This window comes from Bacillus rossius, chromosome 3 (genome assembly GCF_032445375.1).
Source record: "Bacillus rossius redtenbacheri isolate Brsri chromosome 3, Brsri_v3, whole genome shotgun sequence".
NCBI classification, from domain to species: domain Eukaryota; kingdom Metazoa; phylum Arthropoda; class Insecta; order Phasmatodea; family Bacillidae; genus Bacillus; species Bacillus rossius.
This window is the reverse complement of record NC_086332.1, coordinates 4,163,428-4,187,378: the sequence shown is the minus strand read 5'-3', so window position 1 is coordinate 4,187,378 and position 23,951 is coordinate 4,163,428.

Below are 23,951 nucleotides of genomic sequence, written 5' to 3'. Positions count from 1 at the left end.
TTTTCGCTTCTGTCATTGGCTCACAGTTTATCTGAAGGACTTTGAGCCAATGGAAAACCTTCAACCAAAAAAGTATCGAATCGCAAGCGTCCCAGTTGACGGGTGTCACGAGTCAATAGCCAATGAGCAAGTGGCATTTAACCTGAGTGTGTTGGGGGTTGTGGAATCTATCCTAGAGGTCATCGAAAGCGCGAATTTTTCCGGTCTCTACCCATTAGACTGCAACAAGGTAAGGTATACCCGCACCAGCGGTTTCTTCCTTGTGATTGGCGGCTGTCTGAGAAAGAAGCCGTTGCCCTTATTTTACCGAGCCACTCGAGACTGCGTTTTCTTACGCGCTGAACTACTGTGATTGGTCTGGTGACAGTAGATACGCAACTGAAAGAAACACAGAAGATACTACAGTGCTTTGAATTTCAACTAGTGTCGAAATCTTTTCGCGAAAAATGCATGCCCTTAAGTATTCCGTAAAAGGGATAGGAAAAATTCGCGGGTTCAGTGACCTCCAGGATGAGCTCCATAGTTCTACGTACGCTCGGTCAAATGTCACCCACCCATTGGCTGCTGTCTTGTGAGACGTCCCAACGTAGCAGCCTGTGATTCGTATAAAGCTTTGGTCGGGTGTTTCTCATTGGCCCAAAGTCCTCCAGGTGAGTTGTGAGCCAATAGCAGAGGCAGCACTGAGGTATAACTATGTATATTTGAGCCTATCGCGAAATGAATTCGCGAATTTTTCTGGTCTCTACGTAAAGGACTCGGCCCAGCCACCAGGCCCGGGGCGGCGGACATGAATCACTGCTCGCACTATAGGCGCAATGAGTCTCGTAGCTTGTGAGGGAGCGGAGGGGGGAACCTCGTCGCCAGATGAGCATCGGCCAGGCGGCGCAGCCCGTGCTGCTCTCCGGTGGCCAGATCATGAATTATTGATGAGCTGTTTGACTCGTCTGGCGCTGGCGGAGCTGCTGCTGCTGCTTCCAGGAGTGGGGGGCTCGTGCTGCTCCGTGACTGCTTCACTCCCTCCTTGCCTGGTGTGCTTCCTCCTCCCTGATCGCGCGTTTGTGCATCCTTCCTCCCACTAGCGGGCCAAGTCAGTGTTGGAGCTGGTGTAGCGACGCCTCGTCGCTGACTGGGAGCTTGCGGGAGTGGCCTTGGACAGGTCGTGACAGGTCGTGACAGGTCGTGAGCAGGTCGTGACAGGTCGTGACAGGTCGTGACAGGTCGTGAGCAGGTCGTGAGCAGGTCGTGAGCAGGTCGTGACAGGTCGTGACAGGTCGTGACAGGTCGTGAGCAGGTCGTGAGCAGGTCGTGAGCAGGTCGTGACAGGTCGTGACAGGTCGTGACAGGTCGTGAGCAGGTCGTGAGCAGGTCGTGAGCAGGTCGTGACAGGTCGTGACAGGTCGTGACAGGTCGTGAGCAGGTCGTGACAGGTCGTGACAGGTCGTGACAGGTCGTGACAGGTCGTGAGCAGGTCGTGAGCAGGTCGTGACAGGTCGTGACAGGTCGTGAGCAGGTCGTGAGCAGGTCGTGAGCAGGTCGTGAGCAGGTCGTGACAGGTCGAGACAGGTCGTGAGTGCCATCCCGTCGTGGGAGTAGTGACTTAAAGGTTAACTCAACTTCAACAAAAAGAAAACGTCATGAAAGTAAATAGTAATACTAAATATATATAACTTAATGATAAATTAGAAAAAATGGGAAGACACTTAGATGCTATTAAAATTAGCACAGTTGAACAATTTATTGGAGAGATTCTTAATACTAAAGTAACTATGTTACACACTATAGCTTTTGTAGTAAGAAACGGGTACATTTGTTTGCAATATATTCAGTGTTAAAACATTTTCTTCTTCATATAAAAAGCTTGTTATATATATGAATTAAATTAAAAATTACTTTAATATAAATTAAATTATTATAAATAACAATTTAAACAAATAAAATCATAAATTTAATTAAAATGAATTGATATAAATTAAAATAATAAAATAAATTTAATTCAAAATTGCCTGAATTAAGAGGAGACACATTTTTGGAGAAGGATCTGCTGTGAGGAAAATGAGCAGCGAAATGGCAACAGAAATATTTTGTGTAGTAGTTTACTAATAAAAATCAGTAACCAATCTTCATTACCTAAAACAGATTGATATGTTCTTCATAACAGTCTTGTGTGATGAAGAAACAGTTGTATGGTACCAATACACCTTATACTAACCGTATGTGTGGTTTGAGGACCAAGATTTTATTCATACAACCATTCTTTTTTTCAAAGTGTGTGAACTGCTCGTATTTAGATGTGTCGTGTATCGAAAGTGTATACAAGAAGAAAATTTTGCAATTGATTCGCACCAAAATTTATTTTTTAGAACTTAGCACAGCGCTTAAACTTATATTAATTAGGAACTGCAGTTCAATTTACAAGCCCGCCCTCTCATATTTTGTACAAGTAATAAATAGAGACCTAAAAAATTCGCGGTTTCATTACGTGTTATGCTAAAATTCAAATAATTATACCTTAGTGCTGCTTCTGCCATTGGTCCGCTGTTAATCTGGAGGACTGAGGGCCAATTAAAGACCCTCACTCATAGAAGTGTCGAATCACAGGTTATCCAGTCGTGACGAATCACAAGTCAGCAGCCAATGAACAGTTGGCATTTTCCCGAGTGTGTAAAGGATATTGGAGTCTATCCTAAAGGTCATTGAACCCGCGAATGTTTCCGGTCTCTAGTAATGAAGCCGTTGAGGCGCTCTGGGGCGACAGGATAGAAACATCCTGAGTGTCCAAGTGTCCTCTGACACTGAACGGTAGCCGAGCCACACAACTTCTTTCCATTACACACTCGGCCGATATTCGCCAACACAGAGTTATACCCACTAAACATTTTACACAGCTATTCGTGAAAGAAGTTCGCGTAAACTGAGACATGAAAAATATTACTGTTGGTCATTCCTTACATTCTCGACATAAAATATTTTGCCTCCGGAAGCTATACATTTTTTTGTCATCGGTATCAAGTTTCGTAACATAATTCACGATGCTTAAGTTTTTGCTAGCATAAAAAAGGGGTATGATGCGGCCCTAAAAGCGATACGGATATAACTCAGGACTTATTACTGTGTCGTCAACAGCTCGAGCAGTAAATACGCCCCTCTAGATGCACGGGGCTGGCCAACTAGCCGAACAGCATGGAGTACAGTTAGGCACGTGATCATTGTCCTGGAAGACCTCCATCACAGTATCATTAGGGGCATGCAGATTTCGCGAAAAGATCTGAACACTTATTACACTGCAACAATGTATACCCGCGCCTGTGGTTTCTTCCTTGTGATTGGCGGCCGTCTGTGAGAGAAGTCGTTGCCTTATTTGACCAAGCCATTCAGGACGCGTTTGCTTTTACACTGAATCACTGTGATTGGTGTTGTTAAAATCGATATATACCTGGAAAAAACTCACCCAATCACGAAACACAGACGATGCTACAGTGTTTTAACTTTCATCTAGTTCCGAAATCTTTTCGTAAAATCAGCATGCCCCTAAGTATCATTTATCTCACTAATGAGTAGAGACCGAAAAATTCGCGGATTAATTTCACGATATGCTAGAATCCGGACAACTGTACATTTATATTGCTCCTGTGATTGGCTTACAGTTTATCTGAAGGACTTTTAGCCAATGGGAAACCTTCAACAAAAAAGTATCGATTCGCAAGCGTCCCAGTTGACAAGTGTCACGAGTCAATAGCCAATGAGCAAGTGGCATTTGCCTGAGTATGTAGAGGGTTGTGGAGTCTATCGTAGAGGTCATAGAAAGCGCGAATTTTTCCAGTCTCTAATTTGACATGACTTCCGAGATTGTATTTAAACACATTTCAGACCTAGTTATTCATTGCCAGTGAGTTGATACGTGAAAGGAACAGAGATAATATGTTTCTGGAAACAGTTTGGACGTCCAGCGGAAAATTATTCCCTCTGTTTAGGCCAGGGGGCGAGGGGGTTGTCACTGCGCATGCGCGCCGCGCAGCATGGTGGGCTCAGGCAGGCTTGCTGGTGGGGGCGACCCTCGCTGCTGCAGTTGAGGCAGCATAGCCTTTATGGGACTTTCAGCATGATTATAATTGTATTACTGATCGCTAGGAAGAGCGCAAAAACATATGTCTATATATATTTTTTAATTCGTTTATAATAGCGTCAGTAATCAACTGGTGAGCTAATATATTTGTAGCGTTTTGAACGGCACGCGCCGCATCTGCCTCCGGCACTCCGCTCCCCTCCTCCTTCGCCCTCCTTTCCCCCCCCCCCCCTCCTAGTGGTTGTTCTATGACTACTCGTTCACCCCCTCCTTGGATCGGCGCATGCGCGCGCTGCGGCGCGATCTGTTCAATTGAGCTGCAACCATGTCGGGAGCCTCTTTCTTGCTTCTGGTTTTAGTCAGGCTCGGTTGTCAGCAGTAGCTGATCTGTTGTCTACTAGCATGTAGTCCGTTAGGTTCAGTTTGAACTACATGGGTGTGCGACTTCAGGGGAAAATGTAAGTTGGTTTGAGTTGTGTGTGAGGCGGTGGCCCTTCCCTTAATGTAGTCATTTATTCTTGAATTGGTTTGTCTAAATTCCTTTTCGGCCGCCACCTTGAAAATTGTTAAGTTTGGATTAATGCATTAACGTAACTTCACTGTCAACTTCGTTTTTATTGGTAACTGTCTCCCCCTGAGACGTCGTCGCACGTGTTTGATTATTTCTTATTAATGTAAATTCGTTCTGTAATTGTAACTGCACTTTGCAGTAGTTTTGTAAAACGTAAATAATGTAACTTCTTTCTTTAATTGTTTAATTGTAACTGCACCTTGCAGTAGTTTGTAAAACGTAAAATGTCTGGATTTAACTGCATACTTGGCACTGCTTTTGCTTCGCGTCAACTTCGCAATGTATGATGGGATCGCTTACGGTGTAGCCGGCTTACCTTCGAAGCTTGTTGTTAACAAGCCCGTTTTGTCTAAAATCATTTTTTTTTTATTTTTGTATTTAGCCTTGCCTAAATTGTATTAACTTAACATCATCAGTAACCTAATGTTATGATTTGATGTTTGAATAAAATGTATGTGTACCTGATACCATTTACCTTGCATACCTAATCTGCTCCATTCACGTAAACCCCAGTCCATGCCAGGTTCTGGCCTCCCATCCCAATGCTCCTAAGCTAGATAGGCTTTACGTATTTAATCATATATAATATATAATCATAATTATAATCATAAAATATATAATCATAATTATAAATTATTTATATAAATGCATGTATAGAGAAAAAATTACAAGTTAATATAAATAAAATAAATATATAACATAAGCCCCGGAAGACTGAAACGTGAAGATAATATTTAAAGGCAGTTAAGGGACATCATGAAACACCAAAATTAAAAACAAAACAAATCCTAGGTTAACCGCGTCGCGGATAATATCTAAAAGATCTAATTGCCAATTAGTTTAAAGATAAGTCTGTCAGAACATCACGCCCGAGACTTGCTACTTCCCGATGAGCTCCACACTTCCTCTGGTCCGAGCCAGCAGGAAGCTGGCTGCATGTCACTCAGCAGTGCAGCTACTGCAGGTGGCAGCTGTGCCGATGGGCACGCGGCCTCTCGCGGCGGGGCGCCCCAGGGCCGCCAACTGGCCCGTAAAGACGGCGCGCGCCGATATTGGGCGGCCGGTGATTGACACAGGTTATTGGCGGCCGCGCGCCGCTAAATCAATTACGTGCGGCTCTTGCTGAGTGGGTAGAGGGGGGAGGGAGGGGGCGGTGCTAAATGCGCGCCACGTGCTGCTCCCGTGACGTCACCGCGCACCCTCGGGGCTCAGACACTGCTGTTGACCCGCGCAGTCGCCCCACTTCGCTCGTACCCCCTGCAGATCATTAGAGACTGGAAAAATTCGCGCTTTCGATGACCTCTAGGATACACTCCACAACCCTCTACATACTCAGGCAAACGCCACTTGCTCATTGGCTATTGACTCGTGACACCTGTCAACTAAGACGCTTGTGATTAGATATTTTTTTGGTTAAAGGTTTCCCATTGGCTACAAATAGTCCTTCAGATAAACTGTAAGCCAATCACAGAAACAATATAAATGTACAGTTGTTTGGATTCTAGCATATCGTGAAATGAATCCGCGAATTTTTCCGGTCTCTACAGATCATCATGTTCAAACCTTTGTAAAAATCTTCTTTCATTCTTAAGTAACGACAACACTAAACTTGTCTTCCTAGTATGAGATTAGCTGGATTGGAAGAGTACCGGTCTCTGTGTATACATGTATATAGTGCTCCAATGAGGAAGAAGTTGGTGCTCGCCGAGATTAGCAGATGTTCGAGCAGGGACCTGCAGTCGCCCGTCAACTGTCAACTACACGTGACAAGATGCGCAGCCCGAGGATGCACCACTACACCGAAATACACTAACGCCGAAAAATGTCATTGCAGGACTGCCACAAAGGTTAGGTTAGGTTAGACTAGGTTAGGTTAGACAAGGTTAGGTTAGACTAGGTTAGGTTAGGTTAGGTTAGGCTAGGTTAGGTTAGATTAGGTTAGGTTAGGTTAGGTTAGGTTAGGCTAGGTTAGGTTAGATTAGGTTAGGCTAGGCTAGGTTAGATTAGGTTAGGCTAGGCTAGGTTAGACTAGGTTAGGTTAGACTAGGTTAGGTTATACTAGGTTAGGTTGGACTAGGTTAGGTTAGGCTAGGCTAGGATAGGCTAGGTTGTTAGCTTAGGTTATATTACGCTAGATTAGGTTAGGTAAGTTAAGGTTAGGTTAGGTTATATTACGCTAGGTTAGGTTAGGTTAGGTAAGGTTAGGTTTGATTGTGGTATTTCGGCGTTAAGGTACATTTAAGAAACACACACAAATTCATTCATTTGTTATTTCGGCGTTGTGGTACACAGCAGTTTTCTAGCTGTCGGCGTTGTGGTCAATTTTGACATTCGGCGTTATGGTATTTCGGCGTTGTGGTAACGACCCGATGAGCCCTAGCGTGGAGGCGTTACATCTCACAGCCACGCCTTATCTGACGTCGTGGCTTCAGTCACTTCAGAGCCGAGTCGAGCTTCAGAGTTGCACGAATAGGCCTGGGTAGCATCGATAATGTTCCTGTGCACTCTGACTCGGGCAAGCCAAACATCTGCATTGAACATTGGGCATGAAAGTAGCCCATCTCACTCGTAGATCGCAGTACAGAGCAAACGACACCTACTGTTACCACATTGACAGTAAACAGCTTATTAAGTTAAAATTATTATATTGTATACCTACTGTCCTTACTATTAATAAGGTTTATATATATATATATATATATATATATATTAATTTTACTATCCGTTTATTCTTACAAGACAATAAAATAAGCTCTTTTGATAGTAGGCCTATATTAACAGTTGTATATGCACATTCTGAAAAACCAAAATATAAATTCTAAACACCAATTATAATTTTACAGGAGAAACTATTTTAAGCAGTTGGTCGCTGTTAATAACGAGGCCTTCCATTAATTATGTCCTATGGTTAAAAGGTGCCAATTTTTTAAAATATTAAATGTCATAAAAAAACTTAAGAGAAAAGAGTTTAAAACCAGGTATGAGTATTTTTGTTACGTTTACTTAAAAGTATGAATTGAATATTATCAGATTATACTTTTGATGAAATACAAGAAGAAAATGTTTTTCCAATATTATCATTCCAAACTTTACTATACAAAATACAATGTTTCAAATACATTTTAAAAAGTTTCATTGAATTACAAAGTTGTCTCTAAACGTTTGCGCTCTATGGAGTCTATCTGGCGACAGAGCACATATAAACAAGGACAGCGCTAATGGCAGTTATCGTGCATTGGAAAGAGAGAGTAGATGTTCATGAAGCTGCACGTTGCAGTCTAAGGACGAGACGAGATGTGCTTGCAAGGGGGGGGGGGGGGCCTCCAGGAAGTCTCCTTAGGTGGGACTGGGGAGCTGAATTGTTGCCCCTTGGAAGGGCAGCCCATCAGGATTTTTCTGACAGTGATTAGTTTAGGTTAGGATTGGTTAGGTTGTATTAGGTCACTTTACAAACTAACCACTGTCAGAGAAATCCTGAAGGGCTGCCCATCCAAGGGGCAACAATACAGAAAACCTTTCAAAAACACTACTGTCAGAAAAATCCTGAAGGGCTGCCCTTCCAAGGGGATACAATTCAGACAATCTTTCAAAAACACCACTGTTAAAGATATCCTGAAGGGCTGCCCATCCAAGGGGCAACAATTCAGTCAACCTTTCAAAAACACTACTGTCAGAAAAATCCTAAAGGGCTGCCCTTCCAAGGGGAAACAATTCAGACAACCTTTCAAAAACACCAGTGTTAAAGATATCCTGAAGTGCTGCCCATCCAAGGCGCAACAATTCAGTCAAACTTTCAAAAACACTACTGTCAGAAAAATCCTGAAGGGCTGCCTTTCCAAGGGGCAGCATTTCAGTCTCCCCGGCGGGACTATCATCATACGAAGCAAGGATGCAGTTGCGAAACTTCACTCCGGGCCACTGCGCGCGCCAATGAGACCACACAGAACCATCCACACTGAGTGGCTTGTCCACACCAGCAGTGGCCGGGAGCCACTTCCTGCCACTCAGCTGTTCCCTGGAGCGGCGGCGGAGTCAAGTTTCCACGCGGAAGGATTGTTCCAGAAGCAGCAGGAACATGCCTGCAGAGGAATACTATTACATAAAGGAAAATAACGTTATGTCATTGCTCACCAAAGGATCGTAACAATCCAATACCCTTTGTTTTTACGGCAGTAGCAACAACACAAACCAAGCACTTGCTTCCTCCACATCCATTTCACACAGGCAGTCGGGAATGTGGCTGAGTGGCTCTGTGCGGAGGAGCCTGGATAAAGCTCAGTTAGGCTTGGAATGTCTACACAGTTGTGGTCTCAAATAATATTCATTTATAGAGTTTTAAACAACTTTTGACGTAAGAAAAATTTAACACGTGATTTAAAATATTTAATTAACATAAATGTACCCAATAAATTAAAAGGAATAAAATTTGAGGTAGGGAGGGCCTATATATCCTCCCCCCTCCCCCCCCCCCAACCCCTCTGAAGATAAACTTGAACGTGAAATTTTTTCTTAACGACTTCATGAAAATAAAAATGTACAAACTTTACGTTACTGCAAAAATAATTAAGTATAACAAATCTAGTTACACTTTTTTTGTTGGTTATTTTAACCCCTACACGCACACACTGAGGTCAGCTAATTTTCTTCGCGGTGCGAAACTGTTAATGCAACTGCGTCACGAAGAGCAGCTTGTAGTCAAAGTTGTCGCCCTGAGAAGAAATTAAACTACGTCCACGCAGCAAACTGCCTCGTGGCATGCCTGCAAGTTGGATCCCCGAACAAAGGGGGAATTTCTTTGTTCCTTTGAATTGTCATTAACGCGAGTTCGCTGTTTTCCAAGACTCTGTGACTTCTCCGGAACGGCGGCAGAAAGTTGGATGAGAAAGCAATTAAGAACTGGAGGGACTGTGGTTAAAGACGTGGACAAACAGCAGCCACAATGGCGACGGACGTGATTCTTCAGTGGACCCCAGGTATACCCGCCTCTATCGCGCTCGTTTCTTATTCTACGCGTATTGCTAGAGACCGGAAAATTTCGCGGATTCATTTCACAATATGCTAGAATCCGAACAACTGTATTTTTATATTGCATCTGTGATTTGCCTACAGTTTATCTGAAGGACTTTTAGCCAATGGGAAAACTTCAACCAAAAAAATATCGAATCGCAAGCGTCTCAGTTGACAAGTGTCACGAGTCAATAGCCAATGAGCAAGTGGCATTTACCTGAGTATGTAGAGGGTTGTGGAGTCTATTCTAGAGGTCATCGAAAGCGCGAAATTTTTCCAGTCTCTACGTATTGCGTGTCCTAGTACTAACCAACAAGCGATCTAATTGTACTCGAACTCAGCGTTCTCGTTCTGTTTCGAACGCGGGATACCAGGACGCGACGCGCGACAGGTACCTACCTGAGAGGCCTGGCGGGGCGCGCACGTCCGCTGACGTCACGCGCATACCTTCGGGGATTAGCGCGGCCCATCCTCCCCACCCCTGCCCCATCGATCCCTTAGCCGGGGGGGGGGGGGGGTGTCTTACCGAGTCCAACGCGTGGAGTGGGTAGAGTGAACAAACGCACCGCTGTTCTGGATGCTTCTAGCGCCGGGTCGACCCGGATGACGCTTCACGTCACACGACAACTCCAGTCGGTTCCAGAAAGACGGCCAACGGGTATATAAGCGGCGACGCCGGCCACCGCGAGAGTTCCAACCGGCGAGTCGAGTGAACTGCGAGTTCAGGAGGAGGATGAGAGACTTCTCTATGCGAGCGGCGCTACGTGGAGCGACGGGACCGTGAGAGTGCGATTGAGTGGCGCGAGACTGTGTGTGTGGACAGGAGCGAGGTGAGGGGCGAACCACTGTCGAGCCTAGCTCCAGTGAGGAGTGCGAACTGTGGACTGGACATATACTTAGTGAGTTGTGCACCGACATTAAGTGTGGTGATTTAATTAGTGATGCAAATATCAGTAATAGATAAAACTGTATAAAAATCAACCGGACTATTCTAATGAACCCGATTTATCCCACTCGTAACAATATACACACTCACGCAAATTGAGTCTCTTTATCGATTTATGTAGATATCCCTGAAATTCCAGAGCTAATTATTTGCTTTCCGTGTGATTTCGGTGCTTTATACTATTGCCAATTCTAACAGATGCATTAGAACCACATAGAAATATTCGATAGTGTAAAAGCTAAGATGCTAAAGAGGTGGCCTTTATTCCGTGTTTCAGTTAGTAAATCACTAATACTGCTCTGCTTCAATTAGGTTACCTATTACCTGGTATCGCTTATTTTAAACATGTCTTGTTCTAGAGTTTTTAACCATTTCGTTATTTATGTAAATCTACATTAAAATAACAACTTAATTGGAGATATTAAGAATCCTTAATGACCTAATTTAATCGCTCATCTGCCCCTGTTGTTTTATATTTAGACTATGCTAATTTATTTTAGTTATATTTTACATTGGTTTAGCATATTTAAACGTAGAAGACAGAAGCATTATAATGCCGCTATAATCGTATGAGGTTGTCAGGTTACATGTTTATAGGGTGTAAAAGAATCGCTAATGAAGTTCCTCACTGCTTGCTGATGACCGTCATGTAAATATTCAACAACACAATGGAGTTTGCAATCCAAATGTTCCTCTGTTTCAATTGAGTTAAAAAAAAAATTAATCGCAAAAGCAAGCTAACCGGCTATCAAACGTGGCAGGTGACTATACAATTTACGATTAGCTAAATGAAATTTTTAATTTATTACCGAATTTATAATAGATTTCTGAGTAAGTAGATAAGTTTAATACTGACAAAAGCAAATAAAACAGATTTTGAACGGCATTTAACAAGAAGGCAATATGTATGTAACTCATACAAAACAAAACAAAATTTCAAAAATGTTTTTATTATTATTTTTAATGAATTTTGTACAACCAGAAGAAATAAACTGTATTGAAACAGTTTTACGGTTACAAATGCTAAAGATAAATTAATTTATGTAATTCTTTATTATTTACGCACGGTACCTTAACTTAAATGCCTCTATATTTGAGACAAAAAACTAAAAAAAATAATGTTGAGTGTGAGACGATTTGATGCCCATGTGTAGCAGGCGTGTTTCAAAGTGAACCTCTAAATACGGCAATAACTTTTGCTTCCAATTATTTGGTTTTTGGCTGAGAACTTATACACGTGTTAATATTAATATCGAATACAGATTATTTATTATTTTTTAATTTGTTAAATTGATAATTTACAAAGAGTATTCATGATATCACTCCAGTACTTTTATTATATTATTTCTATTAATTATTTGCATGCAAAATTAAAGTTAGTTTTTTTTTTATCACGCCAAGTAGCTGAGTTTATGTTCCAATGCGCGTACAGAAAGAAGTTCACGTGCCCATTGATATACTTATTTCTTTTCCTCTCTTCTCTTCCTCTCTCTCCGGAGCCCCCTTCTGCCCCGGACACTTGCTGACTCCTGTCCTCGGGGGGGATAAATCAATGTATCGGTGGAAACATGCGCCAACGTCCGCGACTACTCTCTCTGTCTCTCTCGCACACTCGCAGCGTCGACATCCTGGGAGTGATCGCCCCTCCCCCTTCCCCCTGGTCATCATGCTGGGGACCCGGCGCGCATATCACACATCTCTCTCTCTCTCTCTCTCTCTCTCTCTCTCTCTCTCTGGTGCCGCTCCAACACAGCGATCCGCCGCAGGGCGCAGCGGACAGAGAGAGACAGAGAGCAGAAAATAAAATAACGGCCGGCAAGGCAAACCACATATCTGATTTGGAAGAATGTTCTTCCCCTCTTTATTTATTATCGCGCACAAAAAACAGCTTTATGTGAGGAAAGCTTTTTATTTCCTCTCGCATGAAATAGTTGTTTCGGTTAGAGGATAAAAGTTCAGTACGTAACTGATTAAAAAGATTCCTTTATCTCTTTTTTTTTTTTTGTGTTTTACAAATACTATTACCGAGTCTTGGCAATCCACCCAAACATGCAACTATGTAGAAACAAATCATGTTCTCGTGCGAATTAAAAAGTAATTTTTTTGCAGATATCAGTTACTGGCTCATATGGACTACGTGTAGCAGGAGTTTCCTTTAGAAGAATAGAAGGATCTCGCAAACATAATGAAACATAACGTACAAGTAACCCACATGGCGTTGTGCCTGAGACAAGACGTGTCTGCCTGAATATTAATATGTAGTTCTTATGCTGCGTCCCCAACCAAAAAAACAAGAGCAAGCCGTTATAAGAGTGTGCATAAACACCTGTGCGTAATTGCTTCATAAAATAATACTTATGCGTTAGTTTTTAGCAAATAAATTTTGCTATGAATGAAGCATATGTTGGTAATGTTACTAAATAAGAATTTAATTATAATTATTCCACGGCAGCTGACTAACAACCTATAAACACTATTTTCGTAACTCATAAATCAAATTAAGTTATGATAGGTGGATGAATTTTTATTAAAATGAATTTAAGATCTATAAATATATTATTATCACGTTATGTATCTACATAAGTCGTGAGTCAATTGATGTTATCAACAGGATATAAACACAGCATAATATTCCATAACAGGAATATATATACACTGGTTATATATATGTTGTAAGAAGCTATTCATCAGGCAAACAAACCAGTGTAAATTTATTTACTATATATATGTATATATATATGCTATCAAATCAGTTATAATTTATTGTATAAATCTTTAACTGCATCCAAAACTTTGGCTGAAAAAATTTTAGTTGAGACGAATTACTACCGTAAAAATAAGGGTTGAAATTCAAAACTCTCTTGTTATCAAATTCGATCGAATTTATTTTAAAACAACTTGGTGCAAATCAAATTTTATACGACCTCTTTATTAGTGCAAAGGATGTAAAATAGTGTTTGAAGGTCAAAAATATTAAATAAAAACCTAGTTGGCATATAATATGAAATTCGTTATACGCTATTCAATTCCGGGTACACTGAGTTAAAAATATTCGTAATATTTTTGATGCATGGAAAATGAGAGAATACTTAATCGATCATTTTTTAATATTGTAGAACATAAATATGTTATGTACAAAATGTTCCAGAATTTTAAGAAGTTGCCAAATTATTTCCAGGATAAATAGGAACTTCGAAATCTACCTATGCATGTAAGCTGTGCGAAAGGTTTTTATTTTGTTTTATTTTTTGTAAACATCGGTTTCAACGTCTTAAAAGCGCCCTGAAAATCGATGTGTCAATAATTAAGCATCGAGTTACCTACCCCCATTCGAAAAATACTACTTAGTTTACTACACCAAGTATGATGCCGTGGAATTAACTATTTTCTACATGATCTCAGTACAATACAGGAACTCAATGGCCTCGAAATTTTTAATTTAGAGTTTGTAATCACCGCATACATCCTGCGACCGTAGGCGAATTTACATGCACTGAAAATAAATGTTTTTCAAGGTCACGCTAAAACATTTTATACATTTTACTGCACTTGGGATTTTTTCGTAGAAACACAAAACATTTCGCTCTAATAATCTCAACATTGTAATTTTCAAATTGTTTAAGTGTAAACATAACTTTCAGAAACCACAAGCCACTCTAGTTTGTTCCAGGCGCTGCACGAGACACCTCCATGGCAACCTGAAGGCAGTGTCCGCTAATTCGCGACGAGTCTGAAGTCATGAAGGGGTCGTTACCACAACGCCGAAATACCACAACACCGAACGTACAATAACACCGAATACCATAACGCCGAATGCCAAATTGACCGCAACGCCGACAGCTAGAAAACTGCTGTGTACCACAACGCCGAAATACAGTAACGCCGAAAAATGTACCACAACCTAACCTAACCTAGGCTAACCTAACCTAGCCTAACCTAACCTAACCTAACCTTACCTTACCTTACCTAACCTAACCTTTGTGGCAGTCCTGCAATGACATTTATCGGCGTTAATATATTTCGGCGTTGTGGTAATTCGGCGTTGTGGTACACAGCAGTTTTATAGCTGTCGGCGTTGTAGTCAATTTGGCAATCGGCGTTATGGTTTTCGGCGTTATTGCACGTTCGGCGTTGTGGTGCGTCCCCGCCCTGAAGCCTCGCTGGCGCAGACGCCACCAGAACAGCTCTGTTCATCCCAGCTAATTTTCCAATCAGCCTTCAAACTTGTACGGCCTCTGGCAAGTGGTGCAGATTGGTGACATGTCAGCGGTTCAACTCGACGCCAACTGCCTCTCATTGGTGCGGTGTTATTTCTTACTGTCGCTTCTTGCGCCCGCAGAGCGCCGGTTTTATAACATTTGCCGTTACGAATGAAAGCAATGCCGCTAATGCTTGGGATTAATCAACTTTCCAGGAACTCAAAAAAAAAATGAAACAAAAATGTGAAGTAGCTTTGCTTCTGGGTTGTAACCGCGTCCTTGGCGAATAATTCACCGACGTTTCGGTCGACATTGCAGTCGCCATCATCAGGGAGCAGTTATCTACTGTAGGTAACTGCTTCCTGATGATGGTAACTGCAATGTCAACCGAAACGTCGGTAAATTAATCGCCAACACCATGTAATAGGACTGTGTTGTCCCCCAAAAAAATCTGTTAATAAAAAATGGCCCAATAATTGGAGGGATAAGCTTTGAATCAATCTTATCAGCCAAACTAGGCAACATATAATTTTTTAACAAAACAAAATCGTTAACAGCAAAACCATGAGGTCTCCGCGAGGCATTAAAAGAGAAGGCCACGACCTCGCGTGCCTTTTTAAGGTTACACTCTACACTGTTCAAAACGGCCTCCAGTGAATCGTCATCAGATGTGGGTTCCAGAGGCGGTAGTCCCCATATGTATAGGAAGGGTGGGTCAACTCCCTACCTAAGAAAGGGATCGACGGAGGGAATCCAGTGGCAGAATGCACCGCTGAATTGAGACCTACATTAATGAAGTCCAAATCACTGCCCCACTGTGACTGATCATCCCTATAAAAGGCAGTAAGGGCTGCTTTAAGAAACTTATTAACACGTTCTGACTGATTTCCCTGGGGGCAGTACGGACTACTATAAATAGGTTTAATAGCCCATTCTAAACACATATTGCCAAGCTACTTCAGACAATGGCCGTGAAAGCCTGCGAACATTATAAACAAAATGTCTCACTGTGATGGATGTGATGACATGCGACACAGTATTAACACCAGTCCAAATAGAAGTCGCTCTCCAGGAAGACTCCTGGTAGGGCATGCCACTAAGCCTCCCATCACCCCGGGCGGCCAGTGCGCGCGCCAATGAGACCACACGGAACCCTCCACACTGAGTGGCTTGTCCACACCAGCAGTGGCCGGGAGCCACTTCCTGCCACTCAGCTGTTCCCTGGAGCGGCGGCGGAGTCAAGTTTCCACGCGGAAGGATTGTTCCAGAAGCAGCAGGGACATGCCTGCAGAGGAATACTATTACATAAAGGAAAATAACGTTATGTCATTGCTCACCAAAGGATCGTAACAATCCAATATCCTCTGTTTTACGGCACTTATTTCGCAGTAGCAAGAACACAAACCAAGCACTTGCTTCCTCCACATCCATTTCACACAGGCAGTCGGGAATGTGGCTGAGTGGCCCAGTGTGGAGAAGCCTGAATAAAGCACAGTTAGGCTTGGAATATATACACATTTGTGGTATCAAATACTGTTCATTTATAGAGTTTCAAACAACTTTTCATGAAATAAAAGTTTAACACATGTATTCAATTTTTGAAGTTAACATAAATGAACCCAACAAAATAAAAAGTGTGTGTAGTTGTGTACACACGTTAGAAGTTATACTTTTTTTATTTAAGACTCTGAACTAATATTTAATTAACTGTCACTAAAATGTATTTAAAAATACTCAGTATTCAATATTAATTTAAACATGCGTATAAAATTAATTATTTAATTTAGTAAAATAATTTAAATAGATTTTAATCAATAATAAAAATTAATAAGTATAATGAATGATTATTCTATTTAATTAATTTTAAGTATTGATTAAATATTAATGAAACATTTCTAATTTATAATGAAAATAAATTATACATACGGTAACACAACCTCACAAACACTCCATGAAAACGGCCAGGAGACGACTAAACCCTCCACACACTCCCTGCCAGCGACAATGAAAGCTTACAAGCAACCTGACATCGTTATACATACGGGAACATAACCTCACTTATATACTTACACCAGAAAGTACACTTGAAAAATATATAAACACGATTTCTATAATTTATTTACTAACAATAAATGAATGTTTTTAATGATATGAAACCAGCATTTAATATCAATCGCTTAGGTATAAGATTTAAAAGCCCATGTATAATTTTTAATTTATATGTAGCCTTTTCTTCATCGTGTGAAAATTTCGTTGCATGGTGCACGCGGTATAGTAAAAATTCGCTCTCATCTTTTTTTTTTTTCATAACGCGCCTGGTAAAGTATAACTTGTATAATATTATTTTTGGTTCGGGAGAGTCTGTCCCCCCCCCCCCTCTCGGATCTGCGAGCCTTCAGGGGGGAGGGGGGAGGCTGGCGGGCAGGTACATACAGTATCCTGGAGAGGTAGGTACTCGTCAACACGTGTCCCGGGGGGGGGGGGGGGGTGGCTATCTGCTTGGGTATTCATCCGCGGCGTGGAGTCTGCTCACGGGCTTGTTTTATTGGTCCGTGGCCGCTTCTCCCGACACGTCGTGTTGCTTGTTCTCAGCCACAACACAACACAACAGCAACGAATACAAACACCTACATACGTTCAACATCTTGGCTTTCGTTTCAAGAAAATGAGACATACAGATTTTAAAGTAAACTAAATTCTAGGGGTGGGGGCGATGATATGTGACGGAATGAATGCGTGGGGGGAGGGAAACGGGTAAAGGCCATGGTCTGCCAATATGGCCGCCGTGACGTCACAATCCAATATGGCATGCCATCGGCTGCAGCTCTAAAGCCAGGAGCGCCCAACATGTATCTACTACTAAGAACAAGCATAACTGACAAGAGTTACAAATTGCATTTTTTTTCACCCTTCACAGCAAATAAAGCTGGAAGTAAGGAACTGAACATGAATACCTTAAATAATTAATTACTAGAGTCCCGGAAATTTCGCGGATTCCTCTGGCCTCAGGATAGAATTCAAAGTTATAGGTGTGCTCGACCCATGTTTACTTTCCCATTGGTTTATTTCTAGGCGAGAACATTTTTATCCTTGTTATTTGGCACTACTTGATTCGCTTACTTCTCTCCTAGCTGGGCATCATTGGCTCACGGTCGTAGAGGGGCGTGTCCAGATAACTGCGGTCCAATCATTAACACAGTGCGAGAGTGTGGAGGTTTGCATTCTAGCTTGCGACTAAATGAATCCGCGAATATTCCGTGGCTCTATTAATTACGTAGGGTGATTTTACCATGTTTTTCCAAATTACACCCCAAATGCAGTAAATTGCGGGTACGTTAGTTTTGATAGTAATAAATCATGTTTCAATGTTAATTAACTGTAGGTACGAATCTGACCAAGAATAACGTACATTATATTATTTCATAGCATGTTTTTAATCTCTACTATGTATTTTCCTAATTCGTCCGCAAAAGGTGTGAAAATGAAGTCGGTTTTGTTATAAAAGTAATATCTCTGAAGCTAATCAAATGTTATATGTAAGTTATGCTGTATGATTTATAAAACATGCATAATCTACCAACTCTTTTTACTAGTTCCTGAAATTCTACTTTTTATGGCCTGAAAGATTCTAAATATGGTTTTCACATTAATAAGTAAGAACTTTGTATCTAATCAAAATTCATTTAAGATATTGGCAATGATTAGAGACTGGAAAAATTCGCGCTTTCGATGACCTCTAGGATAGACTCCACAACCCTCTACATACTCAGGCAAATGCCACTTGCTCATTGGCTATTGACTCGTGACACTTGTCCACTGGGACGCTTGCGATTCAATACTTTTTTTGGTTGAAGGTTTCCCACTGGCTAAAAGTCGTTCAGATAAACTGTAAGCCAATCAGAAGCAATATAAATGGACAGTTGTTTGGATTCTAGCATATCGTGAAATGAATCCGCGAATTTTTCCGGTCTCTAGCAATGATTAATCAATATATATACATGGATAATTTAAAATATATACAAACGCATTTAAATATTTAAGTTGTCAGTGATTATTTCACAGATAAGTAAATGACGAAACTTAGGTGGTAGTGCACAAAACTTGCTATCAATCAGAGAAGGACCAGTTGTTTGCGAGCAAGTCTCCGACACTGGTGTTCTGGTCGCTGACCCCGCGAGACCGCAGAGCGCGTGTTTTTGATGAAGGGGGAAGAGGAAAGGGGTTCCCACCAGCTTCCCTCCCCACTTGCCTCGCACACCGTGTGCTTTACGGCCGGTTTTATTGGCCGTTTGTTACGGCCAGTTGCGGCCACACAGGAACCACGCGTCCCGCGGCGTGACGTCACGGTAGTCCTCCCGACAGCCGAGCTGGCGCTGAGCCGCAGTCCCAGGGACTAGTCCTGGTCCAGGGGTCGTGGACTGACGGAGACCCCCTGGTGAGCGGTGCTGCACCCTAGCGGCGATGACTGCCGATACAGCCAGCCCCGGGCCGGACATACACTCTCTTCAAATCACGAAACACGAGTTGAAAAGCACTACTGAAATGACGTAGGAGCTCTTCGTCAGAAGAATGAATCGATAATCTTGACCAGTAATTTTTTAAGTAAATGAATGATTTTTTTTTTAATTTTTACACGGTATTTCACAAAATACTTTATACGTATTTAACCCATCAAATATTTTGATCTACCAAGAAAATAAATCTATATTTAAAAATATATATATTGTTGTTACTGATTGTAATTCCGTTGTCGCTAATGAGCACCGTAACTTGAGTAAAACGAACGTGGCGGGACTACACTCGCGGAATGCTTTACGCCGGCCTCTAAACCGTTGTTTTTTTCCCTCCGGCGCAAACAAGGTTTCGACCGGCGTAGAGCCGCAGGCCGCGCGCCCTTTGTTTACGAGCGCCTCGCAGCTGCGGGCTGGCCGCGGCGGGCATCGATTGGTCCGCCCCCCTCCACGTGTCCCTAGAGGCCCTCCCCCCCCCTCCTCCCCTCAGGGTTGTCAGCGGCCGAGCCAGCGCAGCCACTGGAAAAAAAAACTGCGCGTTTGAGAAATACCAACATCAAAAATTTAAAATGAAAACATACGAACTTCTTAAACATTTAACATAAATAAAAAAATAATAATATTTACGAACGTTTCTAATTCTTAATTCATGGAAAGCTGTATTAACGGAGCGGCGTATTGATTATAATGGAAAAAATATCATAGTTTGGAATAATTTTTTTCATCGTTAAATTATTGTAGTAGCAATGAAATAACTTATTATTTTTTAGTGTGTGTTTTCATTTTTATTTCAAAGTAAATAACAGGCAAGCAACAGCTAGTTTTTTTTTTTTTGTTAATAAAACGTAAGTGTGCTCTCCACATACATATCATATGTCAATAATGTCTCACCAAACTACTTACTGCCTTCACCACAAACGTTTCAATCAATACTAATATTATAAATGCGAAAGTAACTCTGTCTGTCTGTCTGTCTGTCTGTATGTCTGTTTGTTTGTTACCTTTTCCCGGCTGAACGGCTGAACGGATCGTAATGAAATTTGGCAAGGAGATAGATTATATCCTGGGGATGGACATAGGCTATGTTTTGTCTAAAAAATTAATCTTTACACAGGTTAAAAAAATATATCTTAATTTTATGTAATGTGTGTCATAGATATACAAACTGTTAGTGTCATTCCTCTATGCCTGCCGTGCAATAGCTTTCAAGCCATTACCTTACGTTTTTTTATTGTAAGGAACTAAGTAGAGAGTAAGAAAAAAAATAAAGATCTTGACAGTTTGTAGTGTCGCCATATTTGTTTCAATTTTCAATACCGTTTTTGTATATTACAATTTAAATTGCAGAAAAAAATCATGTTTCATAAACACATAAATAGTGAGTGTGTGTCATTTCTCTATGTCCACGAGGTCTCGCCGCGTCCATATGGGGCGAACCCGTCCGCTTAATTAAATAAACAGCTTTTATCGTTGAATGATTTCATGATTTATTTCATGAAAATCTGCTCTCATAAAAAAGTAAGATTTATAGACATTCAATAGGTCTCTCTCTCTCTCTCTCTCTCTCTCTCTCTCTCTCTCTCTCTCTCTCTCTCTCTCTCTCTCTGAAGATCAATCTATGAATCGTTACAAATTTATTTCCTTTATTTTTTTAGTTTGATTTGATACAATATGATTTCACTAAAAATCAATTTCTACCCCTTCCTATTTTCATTTCCACATTACGACGTTTCACTTCTTCCACGCGGAGGGACTCCTCGCAATATTTTTGCATGCAATTAAAAACTATTTTTTAATGATGCCAAAGAAGTATAACTTCTCATGTGCGTACCTAAGTACACGCACCCATTTTTTTATTTAATTTCTTTTATATATATTTTTTCTCCCTACCTAGGGCAGTCATAATTCTTTTAAATTTCACGTGCATGTTTTCAATGTCATTCGAGTTGTACAATTTTTTTTGTCAAATTGGTCATTATTTATACTTTGTTTCATTTTGTAAACATACGTATTTTAGGTATTATGACAAATAAAAAAAATTAGTTACACTAACATTCTTAGGTTTTTATTGTGTGGATAGTTTGAAGTTTAATATAATGTAGGTATATAAATTCTTAAACTTATAAATTTCTTCGAAATTTATTCATAGGTTGGTAGGGCCTACTAATTTTTTATATTTGTATAGTTTGAAGTTTAATATTATGTATGTACGTAAATTCTTAAACATTGAGTTATTTATTAATTTATTTAGAAAATTATTCATAGGTAGGTAATAAGTTTTTCTATTTGTCAATATTGTTATTATGGTAGATAGGAGTACAGTAAATGCCTACATTCTTATATTCCTTTATATCTCTTTCGATTTGGAGTGTTTCCGAGCCATTAGGGGTCCTCTACAACACCCCTCCCCTTCCCAGGTGGTTAAAGCCCCAAAATTTCGAAAGTTTAAAAAATTTGAAAAATCTATCTCTTTCGATTTTAAGTGTTTTCGAGTCATTCAGGGTCCTCGAACCCCCCACCCCCCTCTAGGAAAAAGCCCCAAAATTTCGATAATTTTAGGAATTTCAAATATCTATTCTTTCGAGATGGAGTGCTTCGAAACATTCGAGGTCTTGAACCTCCACCCCCCCCCCCCCCCCACCATTCCACAAAAGTGAAAGCCACAAAATTTCGAAAAATTGGAGGAAATTGTATTAAAATTAAGTCATTACGAACTAAAGTGTCCGGGGCATGGTGGAACTTTTACCCAAAGTCGACTTCCCACCCAATTTTGAGGGAGGGGGGGAATGAAAAACCCCAAAATTTCGAAAAAAATCTTAAATTTAAGTATACTTTTTTACTATTTAGAGTGTTTCCGAGCCATTCGGGGTCCTCAAACTCAGTGGCGTAGCCAGGATTTGTGTATGGCGGGTGTTAAGAAGCATGGCCCCCCCCGTATTAAAGCGGGGGGTCCGGGGTCCTCCCCAGGGAAAAAAATTTGGATTTTAAGGTGTAAAATAGTGCTATTTTAGCAGTTTTCGGTTATTAAATTTAAATGTTGTAATGGTAAAAATTTTATTAATTTTAATATGAAATTTGTTGAGTGATGAATAGGAAATTAATTAAATATTTGGTGCTAAGGGGGGGGGGGGTTGAACCCCTAACCCCCCCCCCCCCGTGGCTACGCGCCTGCTCAAACTACCCTCCCCCCACAAGGAGTCAAAGACCCAATAATAAAAAAATTTCCCAAAATTTCTAAAACCTATTCTCTTTCGATTTGGAGTGTTTACGAGCCATTCGGGGTCCTCAAAATCACACCCCCCCCCCCCTCCCTTCACAGGGGTAAAAGCCCCAAAATTTAAAAAAATTCAAAAATCATTCTCTTTCGATTTTTAGTGTTTCCCTGCCATTCAGGGTCCTCAAAATAAGCCCTCCCCCTCTGGGGACAAAGCCCCAAAAATTCGAAAATTTCAGGAATTTCAAATATCATTTCTTTCGAGATGGAGTGTTCCAAACCATTCGAGGTCCTGAACATCCACTTTCCGCAATAGTGAAAGCCCTAAAATTTCGATATATAAGAATATATATAATTGGATGTTGGCCTGTATGACGTCGATAAACTCTTACACCGTTTGACCGATCGCCATGAAATTTGGCACATCGTAGTGTTTTTATCATGAAGAAGGTTTTTATGCTATCCATTTTTTTTGTAACTCGCCACTAGATGGCGCTGTAGCGCATCAACTTCTAAACCTTTCAACCGATCGCCATGGGTAAACAGAAAATCATATGTCACAGATACACAAACAGTAATTATGTGTCATTTCTTAATGTCCACCTCACTGGACATATCGCTATCCATTTTGCTGTAGCTCACGGACAATATATCACCCGGTGTTCAGCCCGGGAAAAGCCGGGTACTGCAGCTAGTACCATATAAAAGCGCTTATTTTTTCGGTTATTTCTTATGAAATCAGATTAGTTGAATTCATTAGACATGGCCTTCACTGTAAAACTATTCTAAAACCTATACCAAAATTAAAAGTTTTAAATTTTTTCATGGGGATTTTAATAACTATTACAATTCGTGTATTAATAACAATTAAAAAAATGTGTTAAATTGCACAAGTTGATGTATAAGTGAAATTACACATACAGGTGTTAGTTAATCAATGTCCTGTTATTTGTCAGTATAATTTAGTTTTATATACACTCTTACTCTATTGTATGATTGCGTAATGTTGGTCAGAGTTAATTTAAAACGACGAAGAAATTGCAGAAATACATTTATTTTACAATGTATGTTGATAAAAAAACATTTAATTTAGACTAGATTACGAAATTTGTATTTCCAGTACTTCATGATTAAATAGAGTGCATGAGAGCTATATTATTTTTCATCGCAAACTCCATCATTACGACTATTATATTTAATAGATGAAATTAATAGGCCGATAACTAGAAGGTTGTGATTCACTTACTCCGCCAGTTCACTTATAATAAATGTTGTCTTGATCAGTGATAGGAAAAATAAAATAATCGCTCTAATGTACACATTATTTATTTTGAAAACAAAAAGAATATATAATTATTGGAAATAGTACAAGTGTACATAATTTTTTTTGTGTAAATTTACTCAATGAAGCAGTAAAATTAACTGGTAGTTGTGGTAAAG